A 19182-nucleotide genomic window follows, 5' to 3' on the forward strand; every position below is an offset into this window, starting at 1 on the left:
AACTCCACATGTTCCCATCACCCTACAGAAAACAGTGCAAGAGATTCTAAGCCAAGCTAGTGCTCCATTTAGCAAATGGCAAATAATAACATCATCTTGGCAATTACAAGCTGTTTCATGCTACTGACATGTCAGCAGTAGTAATTGAATATGTAAACTTCTAATGCTATCAGGTGTCAATCTGTGCCTCATCCTGTCAACAAATCCTTCATGAGCATCTATTATATCCAAAAATAGTGTACATAAAATTAAATATCATAGTCCTTGGCATTAAAATGCTCACAGTCCCATCAAGGAAACGATAAACCAATAGTTATTTAAGAGCTAAATGCCATGATCAAACACATGCTAAGAACTAAAGTAAACTTACATCTGGATTTTTTAAGATACTATGATATTTCACGTTTTATCCCTATGACCTCTTTCTTAATGTTACATTTCTCAAGTCATGTATATTTTCTGATTTTTGGCTCAGAGATATGTAAAAAAAGGTCTATGGACTTTATTTTCAGTCTAATTTTTCTGCCGATTTCTATATATTATTTTCATACTAAACTGCTTCGTGTTTCTGAAATATATGAAGGAATACAGACATTTTTCTGGAAGCAACAGAGTCATTGTATTTACAAGTATAGGAGTAACACAAGTATTGTCATGTTTTAGGGCATCTGGCAGGTTTTGCAGGAGTGGCTGGTGGTGAGAAAATTCCTAGGAGAGAGTAATAGGTACCATAGCCTAGAATTTGGGCAGCAACTCAAATGGAGGCCAAAAAAAGTAAAATTAAAACAGAGTGTGAATCATGTCTTCACATAGAAAAGTGTCAAAGCTCTCTTTAATAAGAGTGATATTTAAAACAATAGAACTGGTTCACTGCAGAAATATTTCCATTTAGATCCTGAAAGAAATTAATAATAAATTAGAGAGCAATATCAGTAAGGTGTTTTAAAAGATAGATAACTAATAAAAAAGGAATCTTTCTGTAAATATATGAGCATCTATTAAAATGGTCCTCCCATAATATTTTATTTACCAACCTATTCTGCTAGACTCCCAACTTGAAAAATATAGATGCTCATAAAAAATAAAGCATAGAAATGAAATTCGTGCCCTAGAGAGTGATAGCCAATGAGTGAGAAAGTTTTCTTTTTGTGTACCACTCTCACCATCATCATCACCACTGCCAAAAGGTGCACCTTTTCTAGTCTTTACCATCTCAGTTTATAGCAACTTCATTGACCTCACTGCTCAATTCAGAAACCTGGAGATCTGTCTTCGCTTCTCTCTCTTATTCTTCATTTAAGTTTAAGTCCTGTGTGCTCTACCACTAAACCGGCACTCTAATGACATCATCTGAGTCAAGGATAAGACCACTTCTCCCTTGAATATGTTGTATCCTGCTAATTACTTTTCTCATCTTCACTTTTGCCTCCATCATCCATTCTTTACGTAAAAGATAGAGCAATCTTTTTAAAGAGTAAACAGGAGTTCTCCTTTTTAAAACACTTTAGTGGCTTACCTTTGCTCTTAGAATGAAACTTAAACAATAGCATATAAGGTAACCATTACTAATACACTCAGATTACAGGTGAGGGAACCAAAGCTTTTAACACTTAATTTTATCAGCAGCATATGATTGGCAAATGGCTGAGCCCAGCCAGCCTAAATCTAAGTAAGTAATCTGCTACACATTTGCTGCCCCCGGAGTGCCGTGTTTACAGGACTACAGGATAGACATGACAAGACACCTAAAGTTAATTATAGGACAGTCATGCCAAGAGCTGTCAGATGAAAACATTAATAATGATAATCGTAATATCAACAACTAAAGTTTTCCAAGCATACATATTGAAGATCTATAAACTCAAGGCTCTGTGCAATGTACTTAATTTTCACAGCAAAACTCATTTACTCTGAAAATACCAATGTAGGATTTTGAACACAAATGGATAGTATATGGAATTACATATTCTGTATCAATGTATCCTATCACTTACTTGCTATCTGATTTGGAGAGAGAATTAATTCTAAGCCTCAGTTTCCTCAATCTCTGAAATGGGCTTAATAATAATGTTTATTTTATATAATTGCCTTGAACACAGAAAAGGAGATTTTATTATGAAACATCTGCAGCTAAAATAGTGACAATGTCATTAGAGGTATGTTTACATATGAGTATGTGTTTAGATGTATTTACTAAAGTGGTTTAAGGAAATTTAAGTAATTGGCAATTTTAACAATGCTTTTCCTTTTTAAAATTTATTTTATTTTTATTTATTTATTTTTGAGATGGAGTCTTACTCTGTCACCCAGTCTACAGTGCAGTGGTGTGATCTTGGCTCACTGCAACCTCCACCTCCCAGATTCAAGCAATTCTCCTGCCTTAGTCTCCCAAGTAGCTGGAATTACAGGCATGCACCACCATGCCCGGCTAATATTTTGTGTTTTTAGTAGAGACAGGGTTTCACCATGTTGCCCGAGTTGGTCTCAAACTCATGACCTCATGATCTGCCCGCCTCAGCCTCCCAAAGTGCTGGGGTTACAAGCATGAGCCACTGCACTTGGCAACAGTGCTTTTTAGTAAGTAGATCTGTGTTGACAAACTGAGACCATGTAGAGGTAGTAGAATATAATCATGGTGGCCCAGTAACTAATATTTTTGTTTCCTTTAATACTAGCAATTTTATAAAAATAATTCATTAAAGATATTTAACTGAATGTAATTTAGTTATAGTCCATTTCTATCCAGAATTTAATCAGAGAATCAAAAGCATTAGGAGATCCACAGATAGATCTATAATGTTTGTTACATGGATTTTACCCTGTACAATTGTGGGAGTTAGTTCTTTCTGCAAGGTTCTTGTCTTTGCTTGTGATGCTGGAGCTTGCAGTCCACAAGGAGGGTAGTTGGAAAGGAAAGATGACTGTAAAGTGGGAGAAATAAAAAGCAATCTAGAACTCACATATACAAGTTGGAGCCACCGAACAATGAACTGAAATGCATGCCACTCCTTGTTGCCTCTGACCTTGATGGTATAGGAGTCCGTCAGAAGATGAGTCTCTTCACCATGGAGTTAAACACAAACACCAGGCCCCAGAGTCAGAAAAGCTAAAGGTTCACTAGGTATAGGTCCACCTCATGCCTCACAGTGATAATTTAAGTAACCAGAATGACAAAAATATGTGCAAGATACAAAATAGTTGTTACTTTACTTCCACCCACTAAATCACCTGCAAGAATCTCTCTTGGCCCAGCCTAAGTGGAGATACACAGGGAACGGTGTTCTGGGAAATGTAACCCAGTACAGCCAAACTGATATATTGCAGAGCCAGCACAGTCCACTCCTTATCAATTTGGCACTCATAAACATCTTAAATCATACTTAGTCTACAAGAGCAATCATGACAAAGTCAAACTTCCACCCAACATGATCTGTCTCTTCAAAGTACATCTGAAAACAGGCTCCTTTTTTCTTTTTAGTAGAACACAATGTCTGCTTTTTTGTTTTTGTTTTTGTTTTTGGATGATATTTATTATTCTCTTAATTCATGCTCCAATTTGGATATCTTATGATTTCAAGATTCAGATATACATTTAATTGCTATTAATATATATTACATTTGATAAGATGAAAGGGGGGAAGAAAAAGAAGATAATTGCTTAACATAAATGCAAACATAGTCATATCAAAATAAGAAATAAGTACTCACACTATTCTAGACTTGTTTCTGTAATTGGTCATGTGGTCATAACTGGTGTTTATTGCTACCTTCTTCCTCTATTCATTTCATATTTTCTTTGAACTCAGCTAGCCATTCAACTGGGCAATATGGTGCAGTGACACAGTTCTCACTTACTGAAATATCTGGGTCCTTAGTGAGTCTTCCTGAATTAGGCTGCTATAGTTTTCCATCTACTTTAATCACAGGACCTGGGAATACTAACAAACATTCTGGGGGATCTTCTGCATCATAGAAATGCTCCTCTTACTCTCTTTGTATAGTGGCCACCTAATTTCTCCTGGGTGGTTAGGATCTGTAAATCTGTTCTTTGCCTGTTGATTCAGAGGCACAAGGAGCCCAGAGTGGCCAGGTGGAAGTCTCAACTTCCTCTTCAATGGAATCACCGTCATGTCTCCTGGGAGAACCATTCTTCTTTTGGAACCCAGAAGTCTAGACCAGCAGAAACTGAACTTGTGAGGTTGGAAGACAAAAATCTAGTTATTGGATTGCTAGGGATAATGTTGAGAAGCACCATTCTTATTCTACCCCTTGGTTCCTAGATGTGTAAATCCTAGTTATTAGAGAAACAACATCATATACCATACGCTGATTTAATGCACGTATTTTATCCTGGAGGAGACTTTTTCTAGCCCTGCACTATGTTGCCATCTAGATGCTGTCATGAGCAAGACTTCAAAGGGCCTTTTCATTAGTCCATCAAGCTAGCTGCTTCAGCACAATAGAGTATATGATTCGACCAGTAAATTCCATGGGTTTGGATATATTGCTGCACTTTATTTGCTGTGAAATGAGTTTCTTGGTCAGAAATGATGCTATGTGGAATACGGTGAATAAGATATCCTGTAAATGTGTGGACAGTTTTGAGATGCACTGCAAGTAAGAAGGCAAATCTGTATCCAGATTGATAGCTTGACCAGTGAAAGCCAAGTGCAGTGCCTTCAATGACAAAAGTGGCCCAATATAATCAACCTGACAACAGCTGGCTGTTGATCATTCAGGAAATGGGGCCATATTGCAGGAATGGTATTTGTTTCTGATTTTGGCAAAAGGGGCACTCAGCACTGGCTGTAGCTATATTGGCATGGGTGAAAGAAAATTTATGTTGGTGACACCATGGATAACCTTGATTCCTGCCATGATGGCCACTTTATTCATGAGCCCATTATGTAATGACTGGAGTGTCTGGGAAGTCAGGCATGAAAGACATGTAAAGTCAAGGAGATTTAGAGCTGGCTGGAAACTACAAGCATAGGCTGGAGCCCAGTGAGAATTTACACTGAAACCTGTATATATTCTCACTGCCCCTGAAATTTTTGGCATGGGTGATATAAAGTAGTTGAAGTTTTTCATCATAAAGTTAAACACACGCACTTGGCCCAAGAATCAAAGAAGCTGAAGGTCAAGCTAATAAAATATGGAGCAGTCTCAGGCCCAGCTATAGCCTCACGCCAATGAGGTCAGCTGAAAGATCAGCAGTAACATATATGAGCGACAACGTGGTGCCCATTTTGTTTCCTTTCTCCACATCTCATAGAAGAATGTCTTTGTGGTCCACCCTAAACAGAAACATACCCGAAAGGGAATTCTAGAAAATTAAGTTCAGACTAGTCAACTTAAACATTACAAAGTCACTTTAAATAGTAGGAAATGTTAGGTCCCTAGATGATTGAAGTCATTATATATTTTTGATTTGGAGAACTTTATTATAGGCAGAGAAGGAAGAGTTCTGAATTGGAAATCTGGAGATTGGGAGTTTCTGTCATAGTTCAATCATTGCCTAAACACATGATCTTTTTCAGTCCTTTATCCTCACCCAGGCTTCATTTCTTTAGTTGTAAAATAAAGTGGATACACTTGATTATATTTGGAAGGCTTCCCTGTGTAGTAGGTAAAATAACTGGTTTTCAGGCTGCTGAGGATCAAATTCTAGTTAGACCCCCTTCTGATCTTGTGCAAGAGCTTGGGCTTTCTGTGCCTCAGTTTCCTCTTTGGTAAATAGTAATATATGACTCATAATGTTGTAAGAACTGAATGAATTAAAATACTTAAAGCTCTTAAAATCATGAGAGGCATATAGTCAAAACAGATTAAATGTTAGCGAGTGCAGTAGCAATAATTTGTCTGTGGATTTTATAATTTCTTGTCTCTTGTAGAAGTCTAAAAACCATATTCACTGTCTCAAAGTCAGTGCTTTCACTTAGGAATTAAAAGGAAATTACCACAGGTCTTTGTAAATTTGTTTTGTCATTGGTAAATTATATGATTTTTCTCTCTTTTTTGATACTGATGCTATTAATAAGGATGCATTGAATATCCATAATGAGGTAGACATGGTAAAAATATGCAAATAAAGCAATTATTTAGTAGCCTTTACCAAGGAAGAGTGTAACAGGGTATGGAAGGTTATTAATGGCGTAAAAAATGCTGACAAAGGAGCTTTTTCTTTTTAATAACAAAACTCAAAGAAGTGGGTTTCAAGTAATTTAAATAAATTATTCTGATATGTATTTGAAGAAGTACCAGAATTGATCTTTTATAGACATAAAATCTGATCCTAGTTGAATCTTTGCTTTCTTTGTACACACTCACCATTCTCTCTCCTTGTTTCAGTAACCCTAAATACCATGTGAGGGCATGTTATGAAGCCTGCTTACCCACCCTTCCCAAATAGCTGCCTGCCGCTCTTGCTCTTGTGAGCTCATTTGCAGCCTTCATGTTCTTATTGAGGGTATATGAGGAAGACCTGGTTAAAACAGAATCATTACGTATCAGAAGAAAGAATCATCAGATTTAGAGAAGGAAACAGAGAAGGGAAGGGGATTTATTGCCTCCACGTAGCTGAGAAACCCAGTGGGCATTGTGGCTTCTGCCATGACTGCATCCAGAATTTCAAACAATGAATCTGCTTCTGTCTTTGCCTTTCCTTCTTCTCCCCTCCCTCGCCCACTCATCACCATCCCTCACCTTTGATATATTTATTGTATATTAGCAGATTTTTCTGTGTACCCGGAATAGTGGCTTCTGGCAACTCCAGAGTTTGATTCTTAAAGCTGGTTGGTTCAGAAAAACAGAGTCAATGTATCTCCCTCAATGTCCCTATATTCTAATACAGTCTACTTTGGTTACATGCCCGTGTGTGTCAATCTGCTTGGGCTGCCATAACTGAATGCCCAGTCTGGATGTCTTAAACAACAGAAATTTATTTTCTCACAGTTCTGGAGGCTCAAAGTCCATGATTTTAAACTGCCAGCACAATTGGTTTCTGGTGAGATCTTTCTTCCTGGCTTGCAGACAGCCACCTTCTCATGGCCTGAAGTCCCTAGTCTAATTCTATTTCTTGATCTGGGTATGTTTACAAACATTTTTTTCCTTAGTCACACACTTACTATATTTTGTTTTCCATGTCTATGTTTTACCTAACAATAAAAAGGTAACACCATGGCTAAGTTATGGGATAGCAAGTTTCTACTTTAAAACCATATATACCAATTCTCTTTACAGCAACCAAAGATAGCCAATTTGCCAAGGCCGAGGTTAATGTTATGGTGACTGTAATAATCTTACAAGAAAGGCAAGGAATAAATGGGGAAAAAAATGGACCTATTACAAATAGAATGACGTAAAACTGACAGCAAGGGGTGGTTACCCAAAAACTAAAAGAGCAGTTCCAGGACTGCTGAGAAGCGGCTGACCTCTAGATATATTAATAGGAGAGGTCTGGGAGAACTTGATGATTAATTCCATGTGTGTGGTGGAAGAAACGTTTATACATTTCTGAATTGAACCACAAGGTCAATAGTAATATCATTCAAAGAAAGGGAACAATTCAGGATGTAAAATAAGGCCTAAAAAAGTTGGGAAGGGAAGAAGATTATGAGTTCAAGTTAAATAAATTGTCTCTAAGGCACCATTGATATGTGCAAGTGAAATATCCAAGCCGTTTATATAATTAGAGGTCGACAATTCAAGGGAAAAATCTCAGCAAAAATAAATATTTGAAAGACGTCAGCATGTAGAGCACTATTGATCCATTCCCTGTAAAATATGTCGGGTGAGGTGGAGGAAGTATCATAGACTTCTAAAGATGAGCAACATTTAAGAACTGGGCAAAGAAGTAAGAAATCCTCTCCCCTCAAAAACGGGGTTTCTGGGATGAAGAAACATTATAGTATAAGAAAAATCAGAAAAGTTAATTCTAGGGGCCTGAGAAGGAAAATAAACATAGTTAAATATTCAGAGAATTCAATTACATAAATCCTAATAAATATGTTTTGGCTGAAAAAGGAAGTTTGCCATTGACATGTCCATGTTTTCCTAGAGAAAACAGGCAAAGGTCACTGGTGCGGAGGAGATGGTGAAATGAAAGTTTGGGTGTTGGTTGGGCTTTCGGCGTGGATGTTGAAGCCAGCCAGGATGATCGCAGAACATTAGGAAGAGAAGTCTCTCAGCCAAGACCAGAATAATCCCTGCATGGGAGGAGTTAGAATAAGTTAGAAGAAATTATCTGTAGTTGCCTGGCTTCCTCCTACTTCTGCTAACAGCTCTCAACTTTAAGTGTCACTTTTTTAGAGAAGTCTCCCCTCAACTCCACCACACTAAGCTGGGCATCCCCTAAAGGCCCCTGTGGTGTCACTTAATTACCGCATTATATCCTTTAACAACTCTGCAATGAAATTGAACAGTTGGCTTTCTCTCCATGAGTCTTTTCGCTCCTTCAGCTAACTTCAAGACCATGCCTGTTATTTCTCATCTGTTTAGCGCTGTACTTGGCGCATAAAAGTCTCTTCAAAAATGTTTGTTGATAGAATGAATAAATGAAAAGGTAAATAAACAGGAGCAATGTGGAGGGGCAGGTTATCAAGAAAGCGGTGGGGTTTACTCAAAGATAGAGGGGTACAGAAGGAGAACAGACTGCAGCTTCTGGCCACTCTGTAAGAAGTCCAGCAATGCCAGGATTGCTGGTGCTGCCAGAAATACCCTAGCCTAAAATTGTGAAGTTCAATTATTTCTGTGCACAAAAAATCTAGTAAAACTTAAGCTTCAAAAAAAGAATGGATATCATTGGAAAATTAAAGAGAACTCTTTTTTCAGGAAATATAACATGTTAAACTTAACAACTTTTAGTACTCAAAATTGTGCGTAAAACAAGCTATCATAAATTAAATAAATAAGAATTGTTTTTAGTCTCATTATTTGATGTGTTAGGGAAAGGGTGTGGATTAAGAAAAGATGGGAGTTGGTAGAAAAGGGCCAGATAATAAAGGAAGATAAGGACCCAGGAACAAAAAGGATATTGTCTAGTTAGTGAGATCAAACTAGGTATGACAATATTTGCTGAACTTCTATTCTATACTATACACTATATTCTGTATTTTCACTGAAAATAAGGTTTCTTTGGTTTTAGATTAATCCTGCAAAGTAGACATTATTATGCATGAGAAAAAGATTTAGGGAATTTATCATTTGTTCAAACAGATAAATGCTGCAATTGGGATTCAGATCTAGCAGACCCTACCCCAGTTTTCAGTACATGGGTGTTATTGTGAGGTTTCATCCCTCAAGAATATGAAATGAAAGGCAATGTCTGAAAACCGTATGATGAGAGATTATCTGTGTGTGTGTGTTTGTGCACCTGTATATATATGTATGTATATCTATATAGCTGTCTGCATCTATGTATCTGTGTATCTAAGTATCTGTTTATCTATCGAGCATTTATCTATCTATTTAGAGAGAGAGATAAATGGATTTCTCTTGGTCAGCAAAAAACTCTGAAGACTGAGCAGACTCCAGGATTATTGCAAATAATGCCTGTGCCATATTGAGAGCACCATTTTCAGAATTGTCTCTATGAAATTTTTTTAAAGTCATAATATAACTTGAGAATATAGTCTGATTATGGGGCAATTTTTCACCTCATATTTATGGAACAAATATATAAGATTTATTTCCTCTTTTAACTCTACATATGTTAGGTGGTGATATTTGAAGGCCAATGAATTATACTTTAAAAAAATAGAAATATATGACCAAGCAGAATTTTAATTATGGAATATTTTTATTGTGTCTTGTTTTTGGTCTTACATTTGATAGAGAATTTTTATTATTTACACCGGCGTTTTTGAATACAAATGGAACTGCTGAGGAGTTCTGGAGGTTCATGGTGTCTTGGGGTCTTTCACTGTGTGGAGACTTCCCCTTTGACACTTAAAGAGAGGAGAGTTGACTCACTAATAGGATCACCAGTTCTAGTTTTCCAACGTAGTTTTGGAGGCCACAAGGTTACAGAATTCGATTTCCTTGATGTCAGTCTCAGTTTATCAGTGCACATGTGGACTCACTCCTCATTCTGTTGTTTCAGACCTTTCTGTTTTCTTTTCCGAGAAGAAGGGATATGCTACTTCAGTGAGTTGGCTTAGTGAATGTTTTCATGTTTATGTTAATTAGAATGGGAATCACCTGTGATATCTATGTTTCTAAAAGAATAGAAGTAAATACTAAAGCATCACAGATTTTATATGTTTATCCTATGTGCTAATATTTGAACTTTTTTTCAGGTTTAGACTAGCTTTCTCTCCACAATTAATTACATGCAGACATAAGAGTGCATTGATGATATTTGTTCACAGATTTACTCCTTAATTTTAGTTGGCTTTTAGTTTAATACCTACTGTATTAAAATATATAATAATTACCTATTATATACAACATGTTGTGGGTAAGTTCGGTTTGGAAATCAAGATATATGAGCCAGGTACGTAGGAGCAACTCATTCCAATTTAGGAATCATGGAATGAAAGAGAAAACAGATCTCTTCTTAAAAGAGTCTCAGGGTTTCAATATGTAAAGAACAGGCATAGGGAATAGCAAGAGGCTAAACAGAGATCAGAGGGGATTTGTTCAGAGTCTAATGTGCCTGGGAGTTAGGCCAATGGATGGGGAGAAGGGGTAGAGATATAGGAGACATCAGAGAGGAAAGGAACAAAGACTGAAGCTAAAAGTGGATACATTTGTCACCAGGAGCAATTGTATCTCTTTGGCTTGCCTCTGAATGCAACTAAATGGTAAAGACCTGTCATTGATACATTTATTAAAAATTTTAAAAAGCACCCAGAGTCTATACTTAAGGTATTGAGCTGCTTGCTTAAAGAATACATCAAGCATACAGACGTGCCCATCTGGGGAGAATTGTATTTAAAACACCCTTTAAAAATCTGTATTGACATCTATCTTCTTTGGTTCTATATACGGAATTTTTTATTTGGGTTTCACTTTTAGTTTTTAATCTCATAACATATATCAAGGTCAATTTTTGGTTTTCTTACAAGGTCTTGAGAGATATTGAATTGGTGATTTCAGGTATTATTGGTTTGGGAAGGCCCATTCTAAACTGTAAAAATATATATAATATTTTGCTGACACGGTTAAGCGAACTACAGAGTCAATGTCTCAAATCCTTCTCATTCTTCATCTATCCTCGCATCTCTGAGGTCAGCTTGCTGACTATGTGATTGAAATCAGAGAAATCTCAGCTAATATATATTTGGAGGCAGGTGTTTTATTTAACCCTGGATGATTCAATCTTATATGACTTGGTTAGATGACAATCACTGAACCATGAAATGCCATGTATCTCTGTGGCTATTGTTTTATAAATAAAATCATTGAAGAGCGTTTCATTATAGTAAGAGTCACTATGTGAGATGTATCAGAAAATAAGTTGATGGACCATAGACAGGCAGCTTTTATTTAAAAAACAAAAAACAAGCAAAAAACCCTTACTTATACTCATCAAAATGTTGCTGAAGTTTCTATTAATAATTATTTTATAGAAACATTAACTAGAAACAAATAGTCCTTTGAATTGCAAAAATATTTAAAAGTATACTGAATATTCATCTCATTAGCAAATGGTGCCATGCAGTGAACAAATAAGCCTTTCTTTACTACAGCGCTCTTTATTTTAAAATCTTTTGATAACAGAAGTGAAACAACAGTAATTCAAAGTTCTGGGCTCTGGGAAATACTGAGGTGACATTTTGGATGAATGTGTCTTAAAAGGGAGCTCAAGATACAAAGACAAATTCTCTTTATTTTATCTGTCCTGATGTTCGGGCTAAAAGATTAAATTGAATATTGATTCTAGAAAATGTGACCATGCTGTTTTAATGATAAAGAAAGAAAGGAACAAAGGAAGGGAGGGAGGGAGGGAGAAAGAGAGAAAAACAGTGTAAGTACTGATTAGACGACAGTAAGATGTGGGCATCTTTACATCTTTTTCTAGGGCATAATAGTTGGAAGAAAAAATAAGGCAAAAATGTGTCAGGGTTGATTGTATTATATACAGAAATACCAGAAGAATTTATAATGAGGCTGAGAATATGGAACTAATGAAGAAGTATTACAACGAGAAAGAGACAGGAAGATTGGTGTGGGAAACTGGAGGTGAAGTAAGGAGTAGTCAGTGAGGAGATCAGACAATTTCTCTAACCCTCCAGGACCTGAACACACAAAGGAGCCCAATTAGAAATAAATGAGCTAGAAGAAACATTTCATAGTAAATTGGGGGTTATCAGGTTGCCTAAAGGGAATGAAATCAGAGCATTGGAGCCTCCTTGTTTCAGAACCACTTGCTCTATGTTTCTTTTCTAAGATTGACACCAATGTTCTTGCTTTTCATATTATAAATTTTAAAAAATCATGTATAAAACAAATCAACAATGAACTGATATTCTGATTTTTGAGAGAATTTATTTTCAAGTGAATCATGGATACAAAAAGATCTGGAAAGTATTTGTCTCATGTTTTAACTTTTTTGTCCAGACTGGACATGTCATGTCCTTTGGGTGTTCTCAAATTTCAGACTTTTTACTCTGGATTTAGCCTGCATCTTCTCCAGATCCAGGTAACATGTATCTAATATGTATAGAAATATGGTACTTGGTTTTGACTTGGATATAAACGAACAACTTAAGGTCATTTCTGGATGCTTAAATAAATTGAAAACACAACAACAGAAACAATAGATTATTTTTAAACAGAAAAATGGACTTAAGAGCAAGATGCTTTTGTTCCAGTATCTTTGAGCGTATCAGTTCTGGCCTCTGGTTAATCATTAGGTAAGCCTAGGGGAACACAAATTTTTGTTATCTTTGTGAAATGAGGGACCTCATCAATGACAGCAGTGGGGGTTCTCATCCTCCATTGAAAGATATATATTTTTTCATTTTCTCTACAATATGTTTCAAAAGATGAAGTTTTGTATGACCATCTATTCTGGCATCAGTGGTTCTTCCTCAGCACCCATGACATACACAATTTTCAGCCTTTCATGGCTATCTCTGATTTTCTGGAGTTAAGACTGGAATCTTCCCTTTTAAGATCCCAAGTTGTCTACCCTTTACACACCAGAGGGCAATCTAGGCAGGTTTTGAAGGATTAACTGCCAGGTATTAAAATGATTAACTGGGCAAATTTATTCATTCTTTCTACAAATATTTGTCGAGCACCTGGTACTTGGCTGTGTGCCTAGGGACAAAACCCCAAATACAATACATTCTCTACCCTCCAGGAAATCACAAGTAAGCAAATAATCACAATAGAGTGTGATAAAGGCCATGATGAAGGAAGCCTGGAGGAGGGGTAACTAGACAATTTAGAGGGAAAGGAGGAAGTCAAAGCAGGATTCCTAGAAAAATAGACTTTTGTACTGAGCCTTAGACACTAAAGAGAAAACTGAAATTGACTGTTTGAAGGTGGGGTTTCTTTGAGTGGGGAGTAAGTTTAGAGGTAGTGTTTCAGAAGGAATCCCTGGAAAGAATACCTTTCCTTCACTGTTCATTTAGTAGATATATATTGAGAAAGGATTACATTGCTTTGCTGGGCCCTGGGCAGCAAACGATGAACAGGACAAAAATGTTTGATCCTGCATGCAACTCTCATTCTAGTGGGAAGACAGACAGTATGCAAGTAACTACAATAAGAGCTGATATTTATCAAGTGCATACTATGTGCCAGGCACTGTTCCTAGGCTTTATTGAAAAGCACTAATTTGAACCTTACAGCAACCCACTGCAGAAGTTCCTATTATTTTTCAGTAAATTGGAAAACAGTGACATACAACTAATAGAATGATAGGCTGGGTTTCAAACCTAGACAGCCTGGCTTTGGAGTTAATGCTTTCAAGTACAATGATATATTGCCTATCAAAGTAAGTAAAGGATATATAACACAACCTTAGGTATTGGTAAGCAATATGAGGAAAAAGAAAACTGTAAGCGGAGAGGATGGCTGAGGGGAAGGTGTTGTTCTAGAGGGCAGACGCTGTCCACACCCCGCACATACCCTTGGGTTTGACCACTTCAGTACGTTCACAACAACATGCCAGTACCTGTGTTGTCATTGTGAGCCTTTTCTGAGGCCAAAAAGATGGTGGCTCTAGTCCCTAACATGATGAAGATGAAGTAAAGGGGAATTAACACCCTTAAGAATGGTTGTCACTTTTCAGATAAGCTTTCATGACTTTACAAACATCCCCAGCTTCATCACTCTCAGAAAGGATAACTCCAAAGTGTGAGTTAGACATTTTCTGGAGTTTTCCTGCAGGATTGAGCTCCACTGGCCCACAGTGGTGGTGGCTAGTATCCTCATGCAGTTTCTATTGACTCTGATCCTTGCCTGTATCACTTCCTCCTCTCCCTCCCTGCCGGTGTTTTCCTGGACCTCCCAGATGAACTATTTATACTTAAATACTAGGCTCTCAGTCTGCCTTTGGGAAAACCTAGATGAAGACTGGCTGGTCAGGAAATGTATCTCTTAGAGAAACTTGGAGAAGTGCATTGTAGGTAGAGGAAAAGAGAAAGGCACTAACAATAAGTCCGCTGTGGCTGGCTGGAGTGGAGTGAGGACAAGGAGTAAGCATGAAATGAACTCGCTTGAGGAGTAGGAGGAATTAGGTAGGAAAGGTCTTTTTAGGTTATGGGTAGTAGTTTGGAAAGCAAAAAGAATAGCACACTGTTCTATATGAAACAGGAAAAAAAGTCTGGTAGAAAATTAACTCTAAAAGCAGACTCTAGAGAAGATTTAATCTGAGTCTTTCTTTTTATAGATAGGGAAATGAGGCCCAAGGGGTTTCAATGACTTAACCCAGGTCACCTTGATAGGAACAAAAAAGACAGGTCTTCTACACAAATATGTGTACCAAATCTGTCTGCTTCTCAATCCACACTAGAGAGAGTCATGTTCATTTTAGAAGCTTACCATAAGATGAACAAATGATAGAGAAATACGTAAAAGAGAAATAATATTTTTGAGTGCCTCGTTAGGATGAATCAGCAGCCAACCAGCAGTATCTGCTTTTTTCGTTGTTGTTGTGTGTCATTGCTGTTTTCTTTTACCACTGCTTCTTCAAGTTCATTGCTTCTAACTCCCACCAGGCAAGACACAGCAGCTCTTTCCACTTTCCCCAGCAAGGGATGAGTGGGCAGAGCTGCAGGTGCTTTCCATCCTACTGAATTCCACCTGGGCACAGGCAAGGCAGGTCTGGAAGCCAGGCCAAATTTTACATGGGCATCTGCAATGAGGAGTTTCTGCTCTGTGGGGGTTCCCTCGCTCAAACCTTGTCATTATTGTGGATTCTAACACCTGTCGGTAAAGGGGTACTTGATGGCAAGGGGTAACCCAATCATTAGCTTAAAGCACTCTATCCAAATAATAAGTTTGGTGGATTGAATCTGTGTGTGACTCTGTTTTCAGAACTAAGCAACCACATGATGAATTCATTTGGTGTGTTTGTTGTTTACTGCATAAGACAAGATGAATTCTAGTAGTGCCAAAGGGAGGGATTGAATCATTTATTAAGTATAGTCTTGGACAGGTGTCTCAAATGTCAATTCTAGGATTTAATCTAAACTAATCTTCAGAAAAGTTAGATTTAATGGAAATGAGAACCCAGAGGAATTCGAAGTAGAGGTAGCTGGATGCTAAATCTCAAACACTGCTGCTTATGACAATCCTTTAAATAAACTCTCTACTTGGCTCTTATCCTTCTGTGTTCTGAGGTAGAAAGTGTTTGGAAAATTGATGCTAGCTCATCGGTAGGTAGGAGTTATACAAAACAAGTTGTTTTCTCTCTATTTCTGATGCTGCTGTATAGTTAGTTATTTGCAAATAAAGCTACACGGGCATATCTGAGATCAGACCACAGAGCTTTTGGCCTCTATAGGTGTCCCTGCAGAGTTTATACATATAGGATGTACTTACATCCTGCTGAAGTAGGTCATATTTCCTGATCACAGGATATGAAACCACAAGACAGAGTCTGAAATTGATAAGGAAAACTGCCTAAATGGCTACCACACATCATGTCAAAACATTGGCAGGTCAAAAAAAAAAAAGGGAGTTATCTATATCACTAAATGCAATTTGGAAAATAAGCTGTGGTATTTGTCTCCTCTTCAAGCCACTGTGTTTTCAACTAAATGATAAAAATATTTTAGTTGTGAATAATATTTTTGCTGTGTGTGTGTGTGTGTGTGTGTGTGTAAATTTAAAAATCTTGGCTTCCAATCGCACAGAATTAAATGTATTTAGTGAATGTATTAATCCAAATTAATTTCTCAGAGATGGTATTTGGGAGTTCTTCCTGGCCCTTCTAACACTGGATATATCTCTGTAGCATGTTTACTTTTTAATATTAGAGAGAAAAGAGCTAAAACAAAAACAGCTGCCACAGATGACCTGTTCCATACTATAAAATCCAAAGACTATTTAAAGAAACAAATTATTACCAAGAAGTTCAAGTAGAAAAAGTATAGTTGAGTTGAATTAAAAAATAATAATAAAAGAAGAGCACAACTCAGATAAGGAAGCAGATTGAGGTGAAGGAATATTATATAAAACAGTGAAATCTGTTTAGTTGACAGATAAATTCTAGGTTCTGCAGAAGTTAACAAATAATTTTTTTCTTTCCTCTCTCTCCCCTATTTTCCTTTCTGTCTCCCTCCCTTCCTTTTTCCTTTATTCCTTCCTTCTTTCATTCTTTTCTTCCTTTTTTCTTTCCTTTTCCTTCCTTCCTCCCTTGTTCCCTTTTTCTCTCCCTTCCTTCCTTCCATCCATCCATCCTTCCTTCTTTCTTTTTCTTAGTATTTCGGATATATACATTCTGATAAAATGTTTTCTTTTCTAGAAGGAAATTGGTAAACTTTTGCTATAAGGACCCAGATAGTAAATATTTTCAACTTTGCAGACTTTTATAATAGCCATTGCAACTATTCAGCTCTGCCGCTGTATTCTGAAAGCAGACATGGACAGCGGTAAATGACTGTGTATGACTGTGTTCCAGTAAAACTTTATTTACAATAGGCAGCAAATGAGATTTCATCTGAAGTTTGCAGTTTTCCAATCCTTTATCTAGAAAGCAATCTATTATACACATTTACTCCAAGGTGAGTTTTTCCATGACCAGCGGGAGTATGAATAATATTTTCTGGTGCAATATTCAAAGTATGGACTTATTTATCATACTAATTTTCAATATTTGAATATGAAATGGAATTATTTGTAAATATTTAGTATATGTTAGGTACTGTGTTTTGTGTTTCACGTATACGATCTTTTCTAATCCTGAGGACAACACCTTAAATGTGGTATAATTATCCCTATTTTAGAGAGGTGAAGCAGTGTTAAAACAAATTTGGATGAGTATGTATAGCTTTAAAGAGTCAATGTTGAAATTTAAAATCCTTGAGTTTTCCAAATATTTGTGCATGTGTAAATGTATAAAATCTCTATGTGATAAAAAGAGAGTACACCTCAAAGAACTCATAACAGTGAGAATATAGGCAAGCATGACATAAAACACAACATAATGAGAGAATTGCTACACCTTGATTTCAAACACTGTGTTATTCCATCTTAAGAAGGATTTATTTATTGCCATCTCAGTTTCCCTTTAGTCAAAACATACCTCGAATTCAAGTAAGAAAATATCAAATACCAGTGTTTCTTTAAAAATTATTTCTTTATTTATGTTTAGTTGATAAATGATAACTGTCCATGTTTATGTGGCACAGTGTGATGTTTAGATATATGTTATGTGTTACAGAAAGATTCAATCGAGATTGAATGAGCTATGAATTAACATATTCATCATCTCATCAATGTATTGTGTTTTTGTGGACAGAATCTTAACCATTTTTAAGTGAGGATAGTGCCACCCGCAGGCGAGCATTTGGAAGGGTGTGGTGCTTTGGGTTGTAGCAGTGGCTGAAAGAAGTGACAAGACTGTGGCAGGTGGTGGTGCATGAGGTCAGGGTGCTAAAAATCCTTCAGTAAGAGGGACAGTCGCAGGCAATGAAGGATTGTCTTACCCATAATGCTAAAAGTCTCCCATGCTTCTATGCTCATTAAAAACATTAGAAAAAGACAACAAAAATCAGAGGTGTTAGCTTGTGGTAGATCTTGTTGATGACCTACGTAACAGCCACGTTTTGCTTCTTCCTTGCCAAGGCATTTTTTGTTTTATTCGGCTAGCAGTTAGATGTCAGTGAGCTCAGGAATGCTGTCCCCTCCCAAGCTGCTGAGGATGTTTTTGTTTCTTCTCTTCTTTACATCTAATCACAGTTACTCCCACTCCACTCTGCCAGTGACTAGGGTTAGACAGGAGCATCTAACTCTGTGTTGGGCTAATAGATATAAGAGAAATCTGCTTAACAACTTCTTAGAAAAGTTTCCCTCCACGATAAAAAGAGAAAGTTGCACAGGAAAACATTTTCTCCCTACTTTCTTTTTCCGATTTGGACATTATCATACGAGAATTTCATGTTTGGAATTGCTGCGGTAGTTTTCAACTGCGAGAGAAAAGCCAAAAGAATCTCAGAGAAACCAAACCAGTACCTGACATTACTGAGGCCCTGAATTAATCCCAGGATGGCCCATCTTTGTGTGTCTGTTATATATGAAAATATTCCTACATTGTAGGATGCTTTCAGTTAAGCATTCTTTTAGTTTCATTAGAAGATATTTGAATTGCTACATAGGAGCTGTAATTTGTATTTGCCCAGGGCCAAAGAGGTATACACCAGGAGCAGGGCCCAGATAAATATTTTTCACCTTTGGCTCACAAAATGTAATGCTGAACATGACCTGAGAATATCTCTAATTACCCACATTCAAGTCAAAGCAAAATGCATATCTATTAACACACTTTGGAAAAAAAAAATATTTAATCTCAAAATAAAATGAACTTTGTGACTAGGAAAACAAAGTACGAAATGCATTCCATTACTTGCTTTAGAAAACAGCATTCTGACATGAAGTAAACTGTTCTTCTCAGGGCTTAAACTAGTAAAATTTATTTTTTTCTGTAACTTTTTAGGACAACTCTGAAGGAAAATAGTAAGAAACAGTAGCTACTCGTTCTAAAAGATCTGCTCTTACTCA

At 36.8% G+C, this 19182-nt stretch overlaps 1 long non-coding RNA gene across 1 annotated transcript; it reads right to left on the reverse strand.

Annotated features, from left to right (window-relative positions):
* Window positions 1-804: 804 nt before the first annotated feature.
* Window positions 805-5852, reverse strand: LOC135275096 (uncharacterized). Its single transcript, XR_010342800.1, has 5 exons — window positions 5519-5852; window positions 3989-4185; window positions 3024-3106; window positions 2819-2881; window positions 805-895 (listed from the first exon to the last, which is right to left on the reverse strand). It is a non-coding gene; the product is annotated as an uncharacterized LOC135275096 (long non-coding RNA).
* Between the last annotated feature and the right edge of the window lie 13330 nt (window positions 5853-19182).

Source organism: Aotus nancymaae, unplaced genomic scaffold (genome assembly GCF_030222135.1).
Source record: "Aotus nancymaae isolate 86718 unplaced genomic scaffold, 86718_ANA_hifiasm-v0.15.2.pri h1tg000015l_0, whole genome shotgun sequence".
Lineage (NCBI taxonomy): Eukaryota > Metazoa > Chordata > Mammalia > Primates > Aotidae > Aotus > Aotus nancymaae.